General features: G+C 34.6%; 1 protein-coding gene across 19 annotated transcripts in view; it reads left to right on the top strand.

The window, feature by feature from the left end:
• Positions 1-23,308, top strand: part of FUT8 (fucosyltransferase 8) — a 313,352-nt gene that overhangs the window by 89,170 nt on the left and 200,874 nt on the right. For 10 of the 19 annotated variants that reach the window (XM_086709510.1, XM_086709513.1, XM_086709506.1 and 7 more), the window contains one exon: positions 14,019-14,109. The exons of the other annotated variants lie outside the window; for them this stretch is intronic. The gene's annotated coding sequence lies outside the window, so the exon portion shown is untranslated. The remainder of the gene's footprint in view (positions 1-14,018; positions 14,110-23,308) is intronic. 19 annotated transcript variants of the gene reach the window in all.

Raw genomic sequence — 23,308 nt, 5'->3', positions numbered from 1 at the left:
CTTGAAATATATACCCTACGGAAAAGAGTGGAGGGGAGACTATGGTATGTTTGGAATGATAGCAAAAGGCTTCTTTGTGTTTATTGAAATCGTACATAAATCTAACTTGTGTCATACTCGTCTCATAGTTACGTAAAATAAATGGCATGGTGAAAGAGAAGAAACATAAAATGAGAGTTTCTGCAAAATTACTGAAGGAAAGAAGTGCAGTGTACTTTCTAATGTACTTTTCAATGTTAAAAAAAAATTGAGAATTCCACAACCCAAGGAAGTTGAGAAAGCTTCTTGCGCTTATGTAACAATTTTTAATCTATTAGTTGCAGAGCAAAAACAATAGGAAATTAATTAATTTTATGTAAAAAATAGCTTTTAACTATGGAGTCCTCCTATCATTCTTCAGTTTGTTAAGCCTACTTTTGGTTGTTATTATTAAAAAAAAATGTAATTAGGCAGTTACAAGAAAGCTTCAGAACAGCTGTAATTACAGCTGCAGATTTAGTCAAAATAGGGGTTTTGAAAGGCTCCTCACTCTCCTTTCGCATCTCTTTCCCTTACCCCAAGTAACCCAAATTTAGTTGTAAAAGTTTTGGTGAGCTCAGGATTCCCGAAACTGGAGTGCCATATGTTTAACTGCATGCAGATGTGATGATTATATGTGACTCTTCATTAAGGTTTCTGGAACCTTTTTAGTTCTATTGCTCTATGCACAGTTAAATGATTTTTATCAGCTTGTTTCTGTATTTAATTTTATAGATATACATGTATTCCAAACACACTTTAATGATTTTTATCAAGATTCTGGCATCTGCTAAAACTATTTAGGGGGATAATAGTTTTTATATTCTAAATTTGACGTAATGTTGATATTATTACAAGTTGACTGGAAATATCTGCAAAACCTTACATCTGTTTTTCTTCAAATTTTACTTCAAAATTTTTTTCAAAAATATTTCTTCAAATTTTACTCTATTAGGAAATTGACTTTAACCTTGTCTAAAAACAATTTGGTAAATCTGTTAATTTTTGGAGCAAGTTCTGTTATAAACAAGAAGTTAAATATACATCCTTGTTGGTCGTCCTCTGATTCTCTCTTCCTGTGGCTTTATGATTTAGGGATATAGATGTCATTCTAAGGTCTAGTTTTCAATTAGTCAAGGATTGGATAAAAGGGTTATGAAAACCGTGGCTAAGAGCAAGGTTTGGGGCCAGTCTCACTGTCTCAACTAATTGCCATCTCTTTTGCAGATGTTAGTTATGAAATGTCGATCATGAGCTACATAACATAACTTCGATTCTAACCATAATTTTTCAGGGTTATATTTTCAGAATTGGTTTAAAATTGTAGTCATTTGCTGTTGAATCACACATAAGGAAATTCAAAGAGTCTTTTGCCAAAGCTAACAATTCAACACTTTCAGGTAGGAAAGCAAATGAAACATATCTATATGTATATACCACCATGTTAAAAAATGTATGGTTCTTACCTTTAAGTACAGTGGGTAGAAAAGGTGCAAGTATGTGCATTAATTTAAGAAATCAACTTTTAGAGGGTGAGTAAAGTTGGATTTAAATCTCCAGACTTAGGAAGTCTTTAATTAATGAATTAATTAACTTCATTAAAATTATTTTTATTTATTTACTTATTCTGTCCAGTATTTTATTTATTTATTTATTTTAATATAATTTATTGTCAAATTGGTTAACCTATAGTGTGTACAGTGTGCTCTTGGCTTTGGGGGTAGATTCCCTTGGGAACTCTTTAGATCTTAAAGAAGTTCCAAAGATCTAGACCAATTTTCTTATTACACACAAGGAAACAGATTCAAAGAAGTTGAATTACATTAAGTCATTGGTTAAACAGATTTATAGGACATTCTAAATATGAACTCAGGAGTGACGAAAGGTAGCAAGTTAACTTTGCTGTTGTAATCTTGGATGTCAACTAATGTTGATTGATTGCTCATTGTAGGTGCTTTTAGAGAGAAACTGCCAGTTCTTTCCTCGCATGAGTTTAAGTGGTAATATCAGCAGGATGTGTGGACTTATATAGTAGGGTATTTTTAGAGAGAGAAAATTGAACCAAAGCCACTTCAGAGAATACTGGTGAGTTCAAATGAATAGTTAAATACATTCATTAAGACAGAGTAAAGAAACTATATTTACAAAATTACATAACTTTTTTTTTAAGTTTATTTAGAGAGAGAGAGAGAGAGAGAGAGAGAGAGAGTGTGTGTGTGTGTGTGTGTGTGTGTGTGTGTGTGTGTGTGCGCGCGCACATGTACACACAGGTGGGGAAGGGGCAGAGAGAGAATCCCAAGCTGGCTCCCTGCTGTCAGTGAGGAGCCCAACTGGAACTCAGACTCACGAACCTGTGAGATTGTGACCTGAGCCAAAACCAAGAGTTGGACGCTTAACTGACTGAGCCACCCAAGGGCCCCCAAATTATATAACTTTTAAAACATAGATTGGTTTATTTGAGATTGAGTATAATTTTTTTTTTAATTTTTTTTTCAACGTTTATTTATTTTTGGGACAGAGAGAGACAGAGCATGAACGGGGGAGGAGCAGAGAGAGAGGGAGACACAGAATCGGAAACAGGCTCCAGGCTCTGAGCCATCAGCCCAGAGCCCGACGTGGGGCTCGAACTCGCGGACCGCGAGATCGTGACCTGGCTGAAGTCGGACGCTTAACCGACTGCGCCACCCAGGCGCCCCATGAGATTGAGTATAATTTTAATGATGAAGATATGACTAATTATATGAAGTAAGAAACTTAATAGAAACTTTTAGGAAGGAAAATAAAACTTTGAAACTTTAATAAGAGAGGAAAAATGAAATGTGAAAAATAATTTAATTTTATTTAAGAACTGGCTATCCATTTATCTCATTACCAAAACTTACTGTTGTCACTGTCTTTTCTTTTGTCTTCTTCCTTCCTCTACTGGTTCTCTCTGAAAAAGGCTCACGTTGTAGTGTGGTGTGATACAGTTCATGCAATTCTGGCTTTGTCACCAACGACCAGCATGGCCTTGCACTAAAAGTTTTCCTATTAAGACATACAAAAGTGAATGATTTTGAATTAGTTACATTGATTTATGAGCTTTAGTTAAGGTACTTCATGAAAAAGGAGACTAGGTCTTGGATGTGACTATAGGATTGTTGAGACAATCAGATGAACTCACATGAAAATGTTCTAAAAACCGAAGATTTCACAAAGGCAAATGATATTGTTTTTATAACTATTGTTTTCAATCCAGCATGACAAATAGTTGAGTATCCAATATATCAGAACCAGGGTTGTGGACTTTTGAATTCAGGAAGATATAGTCCTTGCCTGTAAGATACGTTTAGTGTAATTTGGGGAAGAAAGAAATAAAATATATAATGCAAATGTCTACAGTGTATGACAGAATATGAAGAGGGTAATGAGAGGCTGACCCAGATTTTGGCTTAAGTTAAAGATCTACCCACCTGAATCTTCTCAAAGTCCTTAAGACTTGGTATGCTACAAGTGACAAATGACGTTTTGACCTTTTCTTATCTCCTGCTTTTTTGAGCCTTTCTTTAGGTAAGAGTGGACAGATTTTTAACTTATGTTGCAGTGTGATGAAAGTCTAAACTTGGGCTCTCTAATAGTTGCAGGTGGGAGCTTGTTGATTTTTTAAGTGTACAGACATGAATCAGTAGCTGAGTCAAAGTGCCACAAAGAATGTACAGTTTTAGGGGCGCCTGGGTGGCGCAGTCGGTTAAGCGTCCGACTTCAACCAGGTCACGATCTCATGGTCCGTGAGTTCGAGCCCCGCGTCGGGCTCTGGGCTGATGGCTCAGAGCCTGGAGCCTGTTTCCGATTCTGTGTCTCCCTCTCTCTCTGCCCCTCGCCCGTTCATGCTCTGTCTCTCTCTGTCCCAAAAATAAATAAACGTTGAAAAAAAAATTAAAAAAAAAAAAAAAGAATGTACAGTTTTAGATTTGATGAGTATTGTCAATGGGATAAGTTCTAGATTTTAACATCTGGGTTGGATACCTTGACAGGGACATAGATGATTAAAGTGAAACCTGGGAGCAACATTTATTCCAACCCTGTTGAAGATATCTTTTACAGGGTCCCAGAATTGGCTTGACTGTTTCTCATAGTAAGGAATCTATTATGTGATGAAGTACACTTTCTTATATGGGCTCTTGTGTTTGGAATTCTTTGTTTTTATCAGATCAAATAACCTTCTGCTCCATCTGCTGTTCTGTATTTTTTACATTTTATTAGGTAGACAACAGGCTTGAAACAGAAGAGAACCTGCTGATGGATAGCCAGAAACAGAAGAGGAGAATGATAGGTTCAGGAGGCAGATCAAAAAAGGAAATAGTGATAATAGCTAATACTTATTAACAGTGAAGTTCCAGGTGCTGTTCTAAATGCTGTTCTCATATAATAACAATTTATTGTATTGATATTTTAATATTAAATATTAGGTTAAATGAAAATTTAATGTTAAATGATAATAATAATTATCATTATTACAGACGAGGGAGCTGAGCTATAGTACTTTGCACAATGAGAGGCAGAGTCCACGCTAGTGGTATTTGGTTTTAAATACCAAACCCTAACGCTACCACATAATGCCTATTAGAGATAATCTGGAGGCCCTTTGGGGAAAAATTCTTAGCTTCCCCTTCTCCAAGTATGATACTTGTTAGAGATGAAAGATGAATATTTTAAGGCTATTAACTTGGTTGGAAGAGATGGGGTGGAAGAGGTGAAATACTATAGAATTTATTCAACATTTTAAGATTGAATGAAGGTATCAGAAAGGAAGGAACCTGAATATGAATATAATCACTTTGCAAATCAGCGAGAAAGGGAATTTTGGTTATTATAATGACTAGGTTTTATGATGCTATATAGGCATGAAAGGTTGACGTAGAAATAGTTTCATAAGAGCTTATGATTGATCACTAGTTTATAGACTAGCACTATCTAATAGAAATATAATGTGAACCATTCATGTAATTTTAAATTTTCTGGTAACCACATTAAATAAGGTAAAAGGAAACAGGTGAAATTAGTTTTAATAGTACAGTTTATGTAACTTAGCATACTAATATTAACTTAGTATTAAAAATATTATCTACTAATTGACATAAAAATATCAATGAAATATTTTACATTCTTTTATTCCTACCAGGTCTGAAATCAGTGTGTGTTTTACACTTACAGATTTTCTTAGTTCAAACTAGCCATATTTTGCATGCTGAAGAGCCACGTTGGCTACTGACTACCTTACTGAACAATGCACTTATGTATCATGAAAAGATAAAAGATTGATTGTTCTTGTTACGTTCATAAAACAGTTCTGATTGAATTATAAATAGATAGTTTATTCTCTCTATGTGTATAGCACACATAGAGAGCAGGTTGATCTGAGGCAAAAAGCCATCACTCACTATTCAGTTGTATCCAGATAATCTGATCAGGAGGGGAATATATATTTTTTATATTTAGTAAGAAGGGATGGGGAAGGGTTTACCAAATGTTTAGACTTCTTGCTGTTTGAGGTTCTGTGTGTGTTGCATAGTTAGAGGGACTTCCAGGGGACTCCAGAGAATTTCTGCTACCTTTTAAGTTCTGGGCTCTGGTTTTATATAAAGAGCACAGTGCTTTTTCTTTTCTTTTCTCTTCTTTTTTTCCACCCACTCCTGGGTAACATAATTTTTTTTAATTTAATTTTTTAAAATTTACATCCAAGTTAGTTAGCATATAGTGTAACAATGATTTCAGGAGTAGATTCCTTAATGCCCCTTATCTATTTAGTCCATTCCCCACCCCCCACCCCCCGCCGCCACAACCCCTTCAGTAACCCTCTGTTTGTTCTCCATATTTAAGAGTCTCTTATGTTTTTGTCCCCCTCCCTGTTTTTATATTATTTTTGCTTTGCTTCCCTTATGTTCATCTGTTCTGTATCTTAAAGTCCTTATATGAGTGAAGTCATATGATATTTGTCTTTCTTTGACTAATTTCGCTTAGCATAATACTCTCTAGTTCCATCCACATAGTTGCAAATGGCAAGATTTCATTCTTTTTGATTGCCGAATAATACTCCATTGTATGTCTGTCTGTCTGTCTGTCTATCTATCTTTCTATCTATCTATACCACATCTGTATCCATTTATCCATTGATGGACACTTGGGCTCTTTCCATACTTCGACTACTGTTGATAGTGCTGCTGTAAACATTGGGGTGCATGTGTCCCTTCGAAACAGCATACCTGTATCTCTTGGATAAATACCTAGTAGTGCAATTGCTAGATCATAGGGTAGTTCTGCTTTTAATTTTTTGAGGAACCTCCATACTGTTTTCCAGAGTGGCTGTACCAGTTTGCATTCCCACCAACAATGCAAAAGAGATCCTCTTTCTCCGCATCCTCACCAACATGTGTTGTTTCCCAAGTTGTTAATTTTAGCCATTCTGACAGGTGTGAGGTGGTATCTCATTGTGGTTTTGATTTGTATTTCCCTGATGATGAGTGATATGAAGCATTTTTTCATGTGTCGGTTGACCATCTGGATGTCTTGTTTGGAGAAGTGTCTATTCATGTCTTTTGCCCATTTCTTCACTGGATTATTTATTTTTTGGGTGTTGAGTTTGATAAGTTCTTTATAGATTTTGGATACTAACCCTTTATGTGATATGTCTTTTGCAAATATCTTCTCCCATTCTGTTGGTTGCCTTTTAGCTTTGCTGATTGTTTCCTTCGCTGTGCAGAAGGTTTTTATTTTGATGAGGTTCCAGTAGTTCATTTTTGCTTTTGTTTCCCTTGCCTCCGAAGATGTGTTGAGTAAGAAGTTGCCGTGGCCAAGATCAAAGAGGTTTTTGCCTGCTTTCTCCTCGAGGATTTTGATGGCTTCCTGTCTTACATTTAGGTCTCTCATCCATTTTGAGTTTATTTTTGTGTATGGTGTAAGAAAGTGGTTCGGGTTCATTTTTCTGCATGTTGCTGTCCAGTTTTCCCAGCACCACTTGCTGAAAAGACTATCTTTACTCCATTGGATATTCTTTTCTGCTTTGTCAAAGATTAGTTGGCTCTATGTTTGTGGGTCCATTTCTGGGTTCTCTGTTCTCCATTGATCTGAGCATCTGTTTTTGTGCCATATATCATTTAATTCTTGTGTCTGTAATAGATTATGTGAAGTTCATGGCCAATAGTAGTATATGTCCAACAACTGGTTGCTATTATTTTTTCTCTGTGTTAGTTCCAACTGTGTAGTTTTATCAGAAATTGAAGCTGTTAAGATGAGAGATAGGAGTGGGCTGTGTGATCAGACCTAAAGGACTTGCTGGGAAGTTGACAGAGGTTTGAAGGTTAAGTATATATCAAAGAGTGGTTCAGGGATAATCTGCATCCTGATCACTTAGGAAGCTTGTTAAAATGTACAGTTTTGCGGGGGGTGCCTGGGTGGCTCAGTTGGTTGAGTGTCTGACTTAGGCTCAGGTCATGATCTCATGTGGGTTTGAGCCCTGTGTTCGGCTTTGCACTGACAGCACAGAGCCTGCTTCAGATTCTCTTGTCTCCCTCTCTCCCTACCCCTCCCCTGCTGTTCTCTCTCTCAAAAATAAATAAACATTAAAAAAAAATGTACAGTTTTGGGTTCATCCTCAGGAACTCAGACCTTTTATGATTCAGAATCTCTGGTCATGGGCCCCAGAGTCTACAATTTTATGACCTTAATATATAATTCTGATCCATAATGAAGTTGAGAATCATCTTTTTAAGTTTATTCTTCCTGATGATTAAAAAGAAACGATTCTAGTGATTTTTAAATGGTTTTTTCTTTGACACAGTAAGTTTTCTATTTTATTGGTGATGGAGGGGTAAATATTTTCCATTTAAATTTTTATAGATGATATATAATAAATACGATTTTTATATGTTATGAGGGTAGGAGGAGTAGTGATTATTCATTCAACTCAAATTTAGTAAATATAATGTATATTTTATTTTTTTATAAATGTATTTTTCTTTATTATTCAAATGTAGCCTTTTGGAATAGGATAGGAAAGGAAGGCAGACTGAGAACACATAGTTTATGAAGATAAGTGGAGAGGTAAAGAGAGTGGTTTTCTGGTTCTAACTAGAAGGAAAAAATAACTACAAATAATTTACATAACTAATATGGATAATTAAAACCTGATGGAAATTTTAAGGAGTTTTGGGTATGGGTAATTTTGTTAGTCATATTAGTTAATGAAAGTCATATCAGGAATGCTCAGCCTCTGTGTTTTTTGACAGCTGCTCTGCCTCCTAAGAACATGCTTCTTTTGGGTTTTGTCAGTGTTGGCTTCCCGGGAATCTTCCTCCATTCTTTGGGAAATTAAGTTGTACTCTGGCAGTGCTTCACATGAACCTCAGCTTTCTTAGATTCTTCAGGTAAAACCTTATCCAAACGAACCAATGAATTGCTTCAAGTCATAGTTTTAAACGCTGCATTTTAGTGAGTATTAGCTTTGGTATTTTTAGTCTCCAAATCATTCTGGCTCCAGCATCCACTGTAAAAACTCTTATGGGATAAGCAACTCTATTTTTAATTTTTTTTAACATTTATTTATTTTTGAGAGACAGAGAGAGATAGAGCATGAGCAGGAGAGGGGCAGAGAGAGAGGGAGACATAGAATCCGAAGCAGGCTCCAGGCTCTGCACTGTCAGCACAGAGCCCAACGAGGGCTCAAACCCATGGACCGCGAGATCATGACCTGAGCCAAAGTTAGACGCTTAACCGACTGAGCCACCCAGGCACCCCAACTCTGTTTTTTAATGTCTGTGGTTTTGTTCATTCTCAGCAACTAGGTCACCAGAACTTTGTCATTATTAATTAAAAAGGTACCATATACTTTTTTTTTTTTTAAGAGTATGCTTGGGTTGAATGAAGTTAAGACATCTTAGAAATTGTGGCTTTGCTTTAAATAGTTATAGGATATAATTTTGCATATTCTGAATTCTATTTGCTGGTACAATAAATTCTATTCTATTTGCTGGTACAATAACATTATTTACCTTTGGGAACTTTGGCAATTGTATTATGCTATTTAGAATTCACATGAATTATTACAACTTAGTAGGCCTTTAACTGACAGCCTCAGTCTGACTTCTTTTAAAAGCTGTCTTCAGTATCTTCAAAAGTAATTTTTGGGTCTTACTGGGCCTGGAACTTTTACTTCTGTTATGACAGAAGCAGAGAGTGGGCCTTTTGAGAAGTTAGGAACAGTGGGGTACAGAGGAGGAGAAAAATCAGACTAAATTTATATCATGCCTGTTTCATTGTGAAAAATAATCATAGCCGTCTCTACTTCACTTTCCTCAGGGTGGTAGTGATGGTTCGTGATAGTAGGAGCAGTTGTAGGGGTGAATTAAGGAGGCATTGAGGAGAATGTATTATCTCCTAACATGGGCTTTCAGTTATTTCCCAAATGTAGATAATAAAGTGATTATTACCAAAAATATTTCTCCCATGAGACAGTCTCATATGTAGTATTCATATGTTTATCACTTATCAAAATATTGACTGTGTTGGCATCATAAGCAACTTCCTGTGTTATTGTCTTCTCTGTCATGTTCTTTTCTGTATTAGGTGGGCCACAGACCCATAACAGTGTTGAGGTAATGATACACTATCACAACTCTGTTGATCTTTTTTTTTTTTCCATCAGAGAAAATCACATGATTTTTTTTCCCCTTTATTCTTAAAGCAATCTTATTACCTGTAATTATACTTTTCTTCTGAATGGTTTTAGAATGTTTTTGGATGGTGTTGGCAAACATAGTATTATTTTGTAGTTAAGTTTAAGCTCTTAAACAAGACTATCTGGGTTCATTTCTCATCTTTGCCACTTACTAATTGTGTGACCTGGGGCAAGCTATTTACTTTATATAACTCAGGCTTGCCTCAGTTTTCTTATCTGTAAAACAGGGATCATAAAATTATATACTTTATAGATACATGTTGAGGATTAAATCATTTTATAAAGAACAGTACCTACAAATTGTATAGGCTGAATAAATATTAGTTGTTATTACATATTATTAGAAGTTATTCATATTATTAGTAAACTCTAATAGACTTTCAAAGTAAAAATACTTAGAAAAGTGCAAAGTACTTTTACAAAGTAAAAATACGACTGGATCAGTTGGTAGAGCATGTGACATGAGTTTGGGCCCCACGTGGGTGTAGAGATTACTTAAAAAAAAAAAAAAAACAACTGTTTAAACTGTTTAAACTTAAACTGTTTAAACTGTTTAAAACTTAAAAAAAATCAACTTAGTTAATTTTAGGTTGGAGTTTGGACACACACACTCTCAAACCCTTTTCAAACTGTTATAGGATGATGTTTTTTTCACTTTAATGTGCAGATTACTCGGGGATCTTGTTAGATTCTTACTCAGTAAGGCCTGAGATGCTGCCTTTTTAACAAGCTCCGTTGGTAATCTGAATGTAGCTAAGTACTTAGACCAAACTTTGGGTATTAAAGTTATGGAAGATTCCATTAAGTTGTTCTCAGTTCTTCTGTCAGTACTTTATAAACACTTGAGTGGTTTTTTTTTTTTTTTTTTTTTTAAGATTTTATTTTTAAGTAATTTCTACACCCAGCATGGGGCTAGAAGTAACAAGCATGAGATCAAGAGACACAGGCTCTACTGACTGAGCTAGCCAGGTGCCCCTGTTTTTGTTTTTGTTTTTTTTTAAATATGCCTAGGCTTTATCTCAGACCAGTTAAATCAGACCTCTGGCATTAGTGTTCTGGGCATCATCATTATTACTATTTTATTATTTTTGTAAAAAATATTCTAATTCATTCTCATGTGTAAATAGCATTAAGAGCTACTACTTTAGTAATCTGAAGGGGAGTCATTAAGCTAAGAAGCTCTATTTTATGTCTTCCTTTACTTTATCTTCTATCATTTTAAGCATCTGTAAGGATGATGCAACACAGCTTAAAGAATTCTGTAACCAGAAGACAGCTAATACCTGAAGTTTTCTTTTCCCTGGACTGGACTAGGAAGTTTGACTCCTTGAATCTCTCCTCATGCATCCTATTGCCTGTTGCTTTCATCATTTTTATAACTTTTTGGGCCATCCCTAATTTCTCAATGGCTTCCTGAAAATATAGTAGCTCAAACTCAGTAGAAAACTGCTTTAATAAAACTAAACAATGGCAGAGGCAGAGGAATATAGTTCCTTCCACTTCGTAAATTCTGAGATTTTTGTTATGTAAAGTGGAAAACTTATATATTATATTTTTACTTTCCTAAGTTGTGTTTCCTCATCTTTTTTTTCTCACCCATACTTCTTACATCCATTTCCCATCTTGTACCTATTTTGGGGGAGAGCAGTAGATATTTTCTTATGGACTATCATGTTTTTGGAAAATTGTTTTTCCAAAGTGATGAAGATCATGCTGGATTTTATTCCATCTAGCCATGATGTATCAGTTAGAATATGGACAAGGAAGTAATACACACTAGATATTTCTGCCAAGGAAATTTAACATAGGGGAATGGGTTATACAGGAGTTGGAGGGTTGAAAAAGCAAAAGGGGCATATTAGAGTAACACAGAGACAATTACAGAAAGTAGAAATAAGGCTGGGAGAACAAAGAAGGGCTTGGAGTAGAGTTGGGGTTCAAAACCTCTAGAGGGGGGTACTGCCTGGGCTGCTGCTGCTGCTTCTGAGAGTGCTGGAAAAACTGGTGGTGGTCATCAACTGCTATCGGTGGAGTGGAGGGCCTGTGCCAGGCCAGTGCTGACCGGAAAAAGCAAGTTTCTTCTACTGCGCTTAGTGGCAGCATGAGGAAGCTGGCTGGCAAAAGAGAAAAGTTTTCCCGAGTTTTGTTTTCAGTATCACTATGCTGAGTACTAAAGGGTGGATTTGGAGCTGAGAGATGATAGCCAAATAACAACCACATACAGCTTTCTCCTCTCCTGGTTACACGATGGGATAGCCTCTTGGTCTCTTTCTTAACTATTGGGACCTCACACACTCTTAGAGTCTAGGATTTGGAATGAAAGGAGTTGTTAAATTAACTTGTCTAGTTAATGTAATTCAGGGGTATGAGACGGGACCACCTGCTCTAAGATAACTGTGTCACAGCCCTTCTGGGGACCTGAGATTTAATCAGATACTAATTTCTTTATCTCTTGAGGGGTTTTTGTATTTTAAAATAGAAAAACTGTAGGAGGAATAATGATGCTATAAGCCAGAGGTTGAAAATTGGTTGCTTATTGGCCAAACAGTAGCCTGCAGTAGGAACCCAATCTTTGAACAGAAGATTATACCTTCTCTCTCATTCTAATATTCTTCTTCCTGCAAAACTTCCCACATCTTAATATCTATTTGAATTATTTGGGAATTGTTAAGATGCAGATTCTGATTCAGTATGTCCCTGGATAGGGGCCTGAGATTCTGTATTTCTAACAAGCTCCTAGAGGAGGCTGAAGCTATTTCCTCGACCAGACTTTTCCCTTCCCTGGTTTGAAAACCACTGGTATGGCTTGGATCCACTGTTGGACCTGGGTTTGAGTGCTTGATGGTGAATGATGATAAAGTAAAAGTTTCCTAAAAGCTTGACTAACTTTCTAGAAATATTTTGAGCAATCTTAATAGGTTTATAGCCGTTTCTTTCCAGGTGGAACTAGAAACGCATAGGCTTCTGAATAGGTTAAATTTTTGTCCATTATTTTGTATTACTGCATTGTCTGCATGCAGAGGCGTATCTATCACTTGTAGTTTCCTGGAACATCTGAGGCTTTTCAGTAATTGTGTATATGTTTAAGGGGAACTAACTAATGAGAGATAGGATAGGAGGACAATTAACAAATGTATGCATCAGATATCTTGCCTTCATTAGAGCCATTATTCTTGATTAAATAGGGCTCTCTGGATGTCAAATATTACATTTGGTTTGAATTTCATACTAATTGCATTTCCCCACTTTTGGTACTTTCATATACTTAAACTTGTCATCAAAGCATAGGGTCTTGCCTTGAGCCAAATAAATGATAGTCTGTTTTACTGTAACTTTGAATACAGCCCAAATTTATCAAGTTGTTAATTGCTCTTTACCTTTGAATTTTACTTTACTAAGCCATACCTGGTCACATCAATAAAAAGTTAATCGTTTATTGAGTTGCCATCCTTCAAGATTCTGTCTCTGCACCCACCTCATCCCCATTCCTGAATCTTTTCTGTTTTCTTTACAGACTTAGTTTTTCTAAGATTCTAGGTACTTTTTGTCTGATATGAATATTATACTTAAAATTTTAATTCAGACTATGGATAATTAGGCCATGAATAGAGAAATAACTGGCCTCTTTATCAGCTGAGGTGAAAGAGTTAAAATGAAAGTCAAGGGTTCAGGGGATTCCTATAGAAAAGAAGGGTGAAAAAAGCTCAATTTTAGTATCTTAAACAAAGCATTTTGATTGGCATGTAGAGACCCTTACATGCACATAAACGCCCATATTTGAATATTTATAGAAGATAATCTGTCAAAATTACGGTTATTTTAATTTGCCAAGCTTGGCTGATTGCTGCAGTTGGATGTTAGTTGAATTCTAGATGAGGAACTGTAAATACGATCTGGTGTGGAACATGCTTTTTTTCTTGAAGCTGTTTGAGTATCTCCCCCTCCTCACTTTTCTTTTTTTACAGTGGGCCTTTTTGTGTAGCTGAATTTCCATGTTCTTTTTTATGGGAAAAAAATTAAAGTGGTGTGAGAACAGTAAATAATAAAAAAATTTTTTTAGTTAGAAAAAAAATTATTCACATTTGGTGATCAGGAATTATTTAAATGGTTTAAACTATTTGTCCAGTCTTCAAAGGAGCTATCTCTAGAGATTTCAAACCTAGGGTCATGTGTCTCATTTGAATGGCCTATGAGGTTTTATGTGAGATATATTTCATGTTAACAACAAAGAAAATGTGTAATTGTAGATAATTAATGTTACCCCTTTCTTTTGTCTCATCTTGAACAGTGATAATTTTAGTGACCCAGATTCAAGCAATAATATCTTCCTTTTGGAAATACCATGTGGTTTTGTACGCTTGTGTTCTAGTGGAAGGAAGGTAAGCCATTTTTCACAGTTAATACTGGAATAACTTTGTTAATAAAATTTTTGTCTTTAAAAGTGAGAAAATCCTTTTCTCATTAGGTAATATCCCTTCACCCAGAAAACACTATATTATTGATTGATGATGTATTACTAGTCCTCAAAAGATTGCACTGAGACTACACTATTTCAGCTTTGGAGGTAATCAGTGACTTTCTAAAAATCATGTGACTTTTTTGGAGCAGGAGTACATTCTGTGCTCTGCTAGTCTCTCTTGTCTCTTTCACATAGCTATTTTCACCTGGATAGTTTATTTTTACATATATAAACCACTTGACATGACTAGAGAGTCTTAATTTTTGTTTTTTGCTTTTGATGTTTTCATTTCTTTGTCTCTTATGAACTGACATAATTGACTCCATTTTTATAGGTTATTACTTTAGCTAAAAATTATGCCAAGTATGAAGTTTCAGTTTTAGTTAGATATTGACTTTGTTTTGGGATTTCAGGAATGTGGGGTCTCAGCCATTTTATATTTAGCAAATTAAGAATGGAACTTTTAGAGCATTCTCTTCTGTCTTTCACAACACAAGTATCCATCTTCATTCTCATTTGACAGCTTCCTTTTGGGTTGATTAATCTTTTTTTCTAGGAGCTTTTGTATAATTTTTTAACTTGTTACTGTAGTCACTTTTCCCCATGCTTTTTGTAACCATCCCCAAATCATTTCCTGTGTGTTTCACCCTAATTCCTCATTATCCTTGTAGGAAAATTATTTGTCCAACTTTGTAGTTCTCCTTTGGCTGAAGAGCAAGATTATTATTAATTCTTTAAGATTTTACACTTGTTCCTAATTTTGTAATGGTTCATCTGTTTCAGTGTATTAAGAGCTCAAAAATGTCTGTTATACCTAATGCATCACAGATGTGGAAAATAATAATAAAATAGTTACATTTATGTAAAGTGAAAGTACTGCTAATATATTTTCTTGGGTTTGGCTATTGTGACATTCTTGCTATGTTTGGGACCTTATATGCAACGTGCTTTTAAATTTCTTAAGGTGAATTAGATATGTTTATCTTATTTAACCAGTATGCCTTTGTTTAAGTATGTTAAAACTCAGTTGAATAAAATTTAAATCAATAATATAAAGAGTAATGAGCTGTTTTACAGTGTTATTTGGAAAAAAAAAAAGTAGCTGTATTTCTTGCTATCAGAATAGCAGACAACACTATAGAGTGGACTAAGATTTCCTGAGTGAATTAATTTTGATAAAGGTTGATTCCACAGAAATAGCAAATGTTGGGAATTGGCATCCAAATGTCAAATTTCACATAAAAATTTTAGTATTTTACTGATTTTTTTTTTTTCCTCCAGAGGAAGAATTTGAAAACCTAAGTTTGTTTGGAGGGCATTATAATTCTATTTTAGGAATTAAGAGGCAGGCTTTATTTTTCTGCAAATTAGTAAGAATACCAGTGAATTACAGTCTTTACTGGTAAATTTTTAAAAAGCCCCTAAGGAAATTTAATATTTAGGTCTTTATTTAGGAAATATTTTAGTTTGTAATAACAATGCAGGTTCTAAATGATCTCTATAATATTTGGTTATATATGTGTTTTCATAGCTTCAGAAAGGAAGGGTGAAATAACTTTGTTAATGAAGTATATTGCTCAATAATTTGCATTTTGGTGTTACAGGGTGAACCCTATGATCAATCATATTTTAGGTAATTTGTGTGCCATTGAGACAAATTCAAATCTCTATTTTTTTCTCTCTTCATAATAGCATAAGAGTGCTATATATATCACTTTATCCATTAGGAAAATGTGAAGGTAAAAATTGAAAATGAGATTTTTTGTGGTTTTTGGTCGACGTATAAGTCATCACTCTGTCCTAACAATAAGTAAAAAACTGAACAATCTGAAAAATCAGCTGACTTTTCTGAGATTTTTCATGGAGTTAAGGTCACAAGGCAAGCTGCTGTCCCCGAGTTAGCAGGCAAATACAGAGAATGACAACTTACCCTAGCAGAACTCAGGGGCAGAAACCTCCAAGGGAACCAGTACCGGGTAGGAAAAAACCTGAAATGTAATTAACGAATTGCCAGAGGCTCAATGTGGGCAAGTGTGAAGTATAAACTCCAAGGGGACCTAGGTCTAGGAGCCCCACACTTCCATGGTTTTACCTCCAGGAACTCTACCGTGTCTTCACAGTGAATATTAGAGAAAAATGCCTTGGTACTTCTGACAGGGAAAGGGGAAGAGGAAGGCAGTCACTTTGAAATGTGCTGAGGCATTCTTTTTTTCTAAAGGAAAGGTATTTTATCAGAGCCTAACCTATTAGGGTATTATCAGAGCCTAACTGAACTGGAGGAAGGGGAATACCCAATTATAGCCTGTTTTAGCTTTCTATGTGGGGGGAAGAGAAATATCCAATTCCAGCTTCCTCTAGCCATCTTGTTTGACCTAAGGGGTGTGTGTGTGTGTGTGTGTGTGTGTGTGTGTGTGTGTGTGTGTATGTGTATCTGGTTTGGGGGGGGCGGGCCGACAGGACTGAGAAGAACTTTGAAGGTCATAACTCAGGAGCACAGGCTCCCTAAAAGACTGAGACCTAATCATAGGACTGTAGAACACTTCTACCCATAAACCTTACTACATTACTAAATGCCTATTTGCTGCAGTTCCTTTTACGCAGTGCATCATTTTTGGCTTCCAACAACAACAAAAAAATTACAAGGCATGATAAAAAAGCAAAAAGCACAGTTTACAGAGACAGAGCAAGCATAAGGTTCAGACTCAAACATAGCAGGGATATTAGAATTATTGGACCAGGAATTTAAAACAATTACAACCAATATGCCAAGGGCTCTAATGAAGAAAGTAGACAACATGCAAGAATGGATGGATAATGTAAGTAGAAAGATGGAAATTCTAAGAAAGAAAAAGAAATGCTAGAAATAAAAAACCACTGTAACAGAAATGAAGAATGCCTTTGATGGGCTTATTAGAAGATGGAACATGGCTGAGGAAAAAGTCTCTGAGCTTGAGGATATGTCAGTAGAATCTTCTAAGATTTAAAAGCAAAGAGAAAAAAGACTGAAAAAAAAATTAAAATATAACCAAAGACTATGGGACAGTCTCAGAAGATGTAATATATACTAATGGGAATACCAGAAGTAGAGGAAGGAGAAGAAAGAACAGAGGAACTATTTGAAGAAATAATGATGGAGTATTTCCCCAAATTAATGTCAGACTCCAAACCACAGATCTTGGAAGTTCAGAGAATACCAGGCAGGTTAAGTGTCCCCAAAACTTCACCTAGGCATATCATATTCAAATTGCAGAAAATCAAAGAAATAGGAAATAATCTTGAAAGAAGCCAGAGGGGAAAAACACCTTATCTATATAGGAGCAAGGGTAAAAATCATATCTGACTTCTCTTCAGAAACCATGCAAGCAAGAAGAGCGTGGAGGGAAATACTTAAAAGTGTTGAGAGAAAAACCCAACAGTCTAGAATTCTTTGTCCTACTAAATTGTCCTTAAAAGTGAAGGAGAATAAAGACTTTCTCAGTTAACAAAAAATGTAGAAAATTTGTTGCTAATGGGGTTGGAGTAGCTGGAGCAGCTGTATTAACTTCAGACAAAGCAGACTTCAGAGCAAGGAAACTATTCAAGTATAAGCAGGAACATTATATAATGATAAAGGGTTTAATTCTTTAGGAAGACATAATCCTTACTGTGGATGCACCTAACAATAAGCCATCAAAATATGTGAGGCAAGAACTGATAGAATTGCAAAGAGAAATAGATGAGTTCACTATTTTAGTTGGGTATCTCAACACTCCTTTATTAAAAAATGGACAGATCTTAGCAGACAGAAAATCAGTGAGGATATATTTGAACTCAACAGCACCATCAATCAACCAGATATGATTGACATCTATAGATTATTTCATCCAAAAACCACTAGAATACACATTTTTCTCAAAATAAGGATGGTATTATTCAGAAATTTCAGAGTTCATTTTAGACTTTAATTTGTTTCCTGTAGGATTTGCTGATGCAAACAAGATCAGAAAAAAGAAAGATGAGGAACTCATTTAAAAAAATACAACAAATTATCACCTGCCTCTCCTTCCTCCTCCCCCCTTCCCCCCCCCCACCCCATAATGTAGGGTGAGAATTTTATAGCTTCATTTTTATTGTGGTACACATTTTTCTGGCCTCAGGTTTGGTATAATAAATGAGTGTATGTGAGTTATATACTTTTATAAATGAAGCCTACCTGGCAGTTTCTCATTTGTAAGCTACTAGGAATATTTTGTACAACTCTTCGATTCCATGTAGCAAAATTTGAAAATTACTGTGAAATATGAATCCCTCAAGGCCTGGCCAGTATTTGATAATTATTGACCTTTGTTCCTGAATAATAGAACTCTCTAGATGTCTGACTCACTTACTTACTTCCTTACTTTTCTTTTCTTTTCTTTCTTTCTTTCTTTCTTTCTTTCTTTCTTTCTTTCTTTCTTTCTTTCTTTCTTTCTTTCTTTCTGAGTGATTTTGAGGAAGAACAGAAGTACATGATAAAGAACAAGTGAGAGTTTGTAAAGGAAGAAAATATTCTAACTTGATTTTAGGTTTTCTAGGCTAGGAGAAGACAGATACTTTGCATGATAAACTGCTGAACTTCCTCAAGGAAAGATGAAAATGACTTTAGTTTGATTTTATATTTGAAATGGTTGATGTTTCATCCTTTTCTTACTGCTCTTGCTGTCCTTTAGAGCTATACTAGTGGGGAGCAGGAACATATGTTTAAATTAGTGGAATGTAGGGGCATTGGGTAGAATGAAGATAAATATTTCACCTTCTTTCTTTAAATTTTAATTCTCATTCTCTGTTGCTCAAAGTGGTTTTCATGAATTGGCACCTAGTTTAAGAGGGGGTTAATTCTTAGCAAAGCTATTCTAATGACAAAAGGCATTCAGTGTTTTCCTGTTGAATTGCTGGAATAATATTGGGTTGACATCTAGTTGCATGCTAAATGCTGTGTCATTGTTATCATTTGTCTGCCTGGTAGACTCATGATAGTGACCTTACAGGGATTACTATTATAGGTATGATTTGCTAAAGGAATTAGAAATCTTACTAAAATGGATTTGGTGAAATCGTTCCCTTTTCTGTAGAAAAACCAACAAAACTGAAACAAAAATAAAACAGCACATCAAATGAACTCTCTCCTTGGATCATAAGTAGTGGTTTAAGGACAAAAATCTATCAGTGTATAATCCTAGGGTTTCTGTCCTGTCTTAGCTGCTGATTTTCTGTACAAACCTTGATCAAGTTAAATCACTTCTTACCTGAGTTTCTTTATCTTCAAAATGAAGATAGTGTCTACCTTACAAAGCAATGATAAGAATTAAATGAGGAAATGTATGCAAAGTGCTCATGTTTGACATGTATCAAGTGTCATTTCTCTTCCTCCTTCCTTTTGGCATCAGTAATATCTGGATTCCATCTCTTGAGTTCACTGGTAATTGATTGTGGGATCAAATTATCTTCTCTTTCCAAACCTCATTTTCCTTTAACATAAAATCATTAACACCCACTTTATAAAGTTGTGGTTGGAATTCAGTTCCTAGTATAGTCTAAGAAGTTTTTGTTGAAGCTGAATGTGAATGTTAAACTGCTAAAAACTTAAATAAATATGTGAGTTTTCCTGGATAAATCTTTTGGACACCAAATCCATTCAATATGTGGAATATATACCAAGAAGAACATAAAAAGAAAAATTTCTGGTTGTGTTTTTTTAGGGAGGACTCTATAATAGTTTACTTAATTTTTGCTTAATGTGATTCATTGGGAAGGTAGGGAAATTATGGATCAAAGGATTTATTTTCACTTGAAATAGCTACTTCTAGAAGGAATATTAATAGGATAGTAAGGAAGTCAGACACTTGAATATGCCTCCTTCTTTGTTTTTATTATTTTATCTTAAGTGATGTCATTTTGAATAAGACTTCAGTATACAATAATGGTTTTGTGAGAAGATCTTGGAAAATTAATTGGTACTGAAAATTTTCTAGTTTGTTAATTACCAGAGAAAGAATTAATTAACCAATATTAAAGTTTAGTTGGTAAAATAAGGTCGAGTCTCATAAATGAATCATGTTAAATGATTTATGAATTAAATCGGTGTTGTTGAATTTAACCATGTGTTAAATCAATATTGTTTCTTTGACATAATCATAGAATAGAAATTGATATGTGTGTGGTATATCGTATTGAACTAGGGAGTTTGTATTTTTAAGGATATTATATAGTTCCATGAATTTCAGTTAGATTTGTTTGAATGTGAATCACTTTTATAAATAATTAGCAGCAAAAATACCATTGGCTTCTATCTTGAAGCAGTTGACTTAGATTTGTATAAGTTCAGATGAATGTAAATTGTAACTTACTTTCTTACACATTTCCCAAAAATTAGGAAATAATTTAGCATAGAGAGTGTTAATCACTTTCAAGAATTACCAGTTTATCGTTTTTATTTGACATGCTATATTTCTTATTAGATGTTTGTTAACCACCCTGAAAATGTTACAGAAAGTAGGGAATAGTTTTGTATGCATAGTTTTTAGCTGCAAGGAAAAAAATAATCAGAAAATAGAATCAAAATTGAATTGCAAAAATATTTAAGTGCAGGCAAGATTCTGCTGAGAAAGTGGAGATGAATTTGTGTGTGAATATTAAAGACATATGGACATGTTGATTATGGCTAAGTTGAAGTAATTTTGTCATAAGGCAAAGGGCTTGCAAAGTTAGAATAAATGCATGCATTAAAGGTATTGATGAAATAAAAATAACTTGGTATCTTTAAGGGTTTGTTTTGTTTGGTTGGTATTGTGTTTGTTTTTTAAAGAAACCAGGTACATATAAAACTGGCTGTTAATTTTTTAACTTCTTTTTTTCTTAAAATTTAATGTTAAGAACTATTAGGATTCTGTGATTATACATTTGCAACGTATTATTTGGGCACGTCATAAAGTAGTATAAAGTAGTACTGTCATAAAGTAGTATAATATTTTTGACCTTTTTTTATTGTGGTAAAATACATATAACATAAAATTTACCACTTAACCATTTTAAGTATGTAACTCAGTGCCATTAAGTACATTTGCACTGATGTAGAGCCATCACCACTGTGTCTCTAGAACTTTTTCATCCTCCCGAACTACTATACTCATGAGACATTAGTTCTGCATTCCTTATATCCATTGTTCTATTTTGTCTTTATGAATTTGACTATTTTATGTCAATTTGTGTCAATTTATGTCAATTTGAATTTGACTATTCACATGAGTTGAATCCTATAATATTCATTCTTATGTGACTGACTTCTTTCACTTCACATAGTATCCGTAGGGTTCATCAGTGTTTTACCATGTATCAAAATTTCACTCTTTTTAAGATCAAATAATATTTTATTGTATGGATATGCCACATTTTGTTTATCCATTTATCAGCGGATATTTGGGTTGTTGTGACTAATGCCGTTATGAACATTGGTGTGCAAGTATCTGTTTAAGTGTGCTAATATGTTTTTATGTATTTTTTAATATTTAAAAATTTTTGTGGTAATGAAATTCTGTTTAAATGGACCAGATAAATACCTATATAATCAGTGAATATTAAATACCTATGTGTGTATTCTAAGTAGTGACGATATAAAGAATTATAAAATCATGATGCTGTTTTTGAAGAACTTGCAATCTAATAATAATAGGGTATGTTTATAAAAATACACTGCTTGGCAGCATATACTTTTTGAAGCTGAAGAAGTATTCACCATCTAATACAAACCAAAATCCTCTCTCACTAAATTTTTGCATGTCATTCTCACCAGTTAGGAGGCAAAATACATGGCCATGATCAAAATGCATATTCCATTCAAGCATATGTATTTAACAGATGCATTTAACATTCAAGTATAAATTCTGGAGTGATACTAAAATAGAAGTTAGATCATGACATTCATCTAAACAATTCTCTCCAATGAAAACATTCTTAGGAGTAACTTACATTTCTTTTCCCTGAGTCCCACCTTAACTCTGACCACATGTCCTGTCTCCATCCCCACCATGAATAATTCTTTGTTGTGGATACATTTCTTAGGTATGTAAACTGGCTTAAGTGTAAATGAGTAAAAGGCAGAAGGATGAACTCTGTATGTCTCCAGGTTCTTCACAGATTTGTGATTCCAATTTTAATTTCTATAGTACTTGGATTTTCCAAATGAGAGAAAACAGAATAGGCATGTAACACCTCTAAATAAGGTTTCTCAACAGATCTACTGCATAGTAATTTTAAAGGCCAAAATTTGATCAGATTATAAGATTTTGTTGTTTTGGTATTTCAATGGTCTTTTTCTTTCTCTCAAAACATTTTCCTGGAAAAGCAATATAAATCTTTTATGAATTAAATCATAACTTTGCAGTTTAATTGGATTTTTAAAGTTTTTCTGTGTGTGCCAGCTGGACCTTTTGGAGAGGGTTACTACCATTTTCCCACTGAAATGTTAGAGACCAACCACCGGTTAGAGTCACATTTCCTATGGATGATGTTTTGAAGCTCAAAAGGAACTTTGAAAATTTTAAACGCAACTGAACAGAGGTTCCAAAAGGTAATGCTGTAGTAGTATTTTTTTTTCTCTGTATCCATCTACCCAGAAGTGAGCCTGACTTGTCAGTGATAAGGACATTTCATAGGCTCATTACTCTGCAGAGTGAAAAAAATGAAAACGGAACTAATTTCCAAGTTAAAACTTAAAAAATAGTGAAGGATGAATGAACAAGTATGATCATCCATTCATTCATGTATGAAAGTTTACTATGTACCAGACAGTCCACTAAACATAGGATATAAAGCAATGATTGAAATAGAATCAGTCCCTCCATTTACAGAATTTAGATTGCCTAGAACAGGGAGTGGAACATAATACACACTTAAAAAATATTTGAATAAATGAGTGTCTGTTTTGTGAAGAAGGTTTTGGAGTAAGGGGCATTTTAGTGAAGAAGTATGGAGCATCCCGTCCCATTCATTGTATTATAGACAGTTCATGTAAAAAGTGAAAAAAGGGAAACAAACCAAATACTCTATCTTTAACATTCAGGATGTGTGTGTGTGTGTGTGTGTGTGTGTGTGTGTGTGTGTGT

The sequence above is a fragment of the Puma concolor genome, chromosome B3, assembly GCF_028749965.1.
Source record: "Puma concolor isolate L17-30 chromosome B3, mPumCon1.1.hap2, whole genome shotgun sequence".
Lineage (NCBI taxonomy): Eukaryota > Metazoa > Chordata > Mammalia > Carnivora > Felidae > Puma > Puma concolor.
This window is presented reverse-complemented; position numbering and strand designations above follow the sequence as displayed.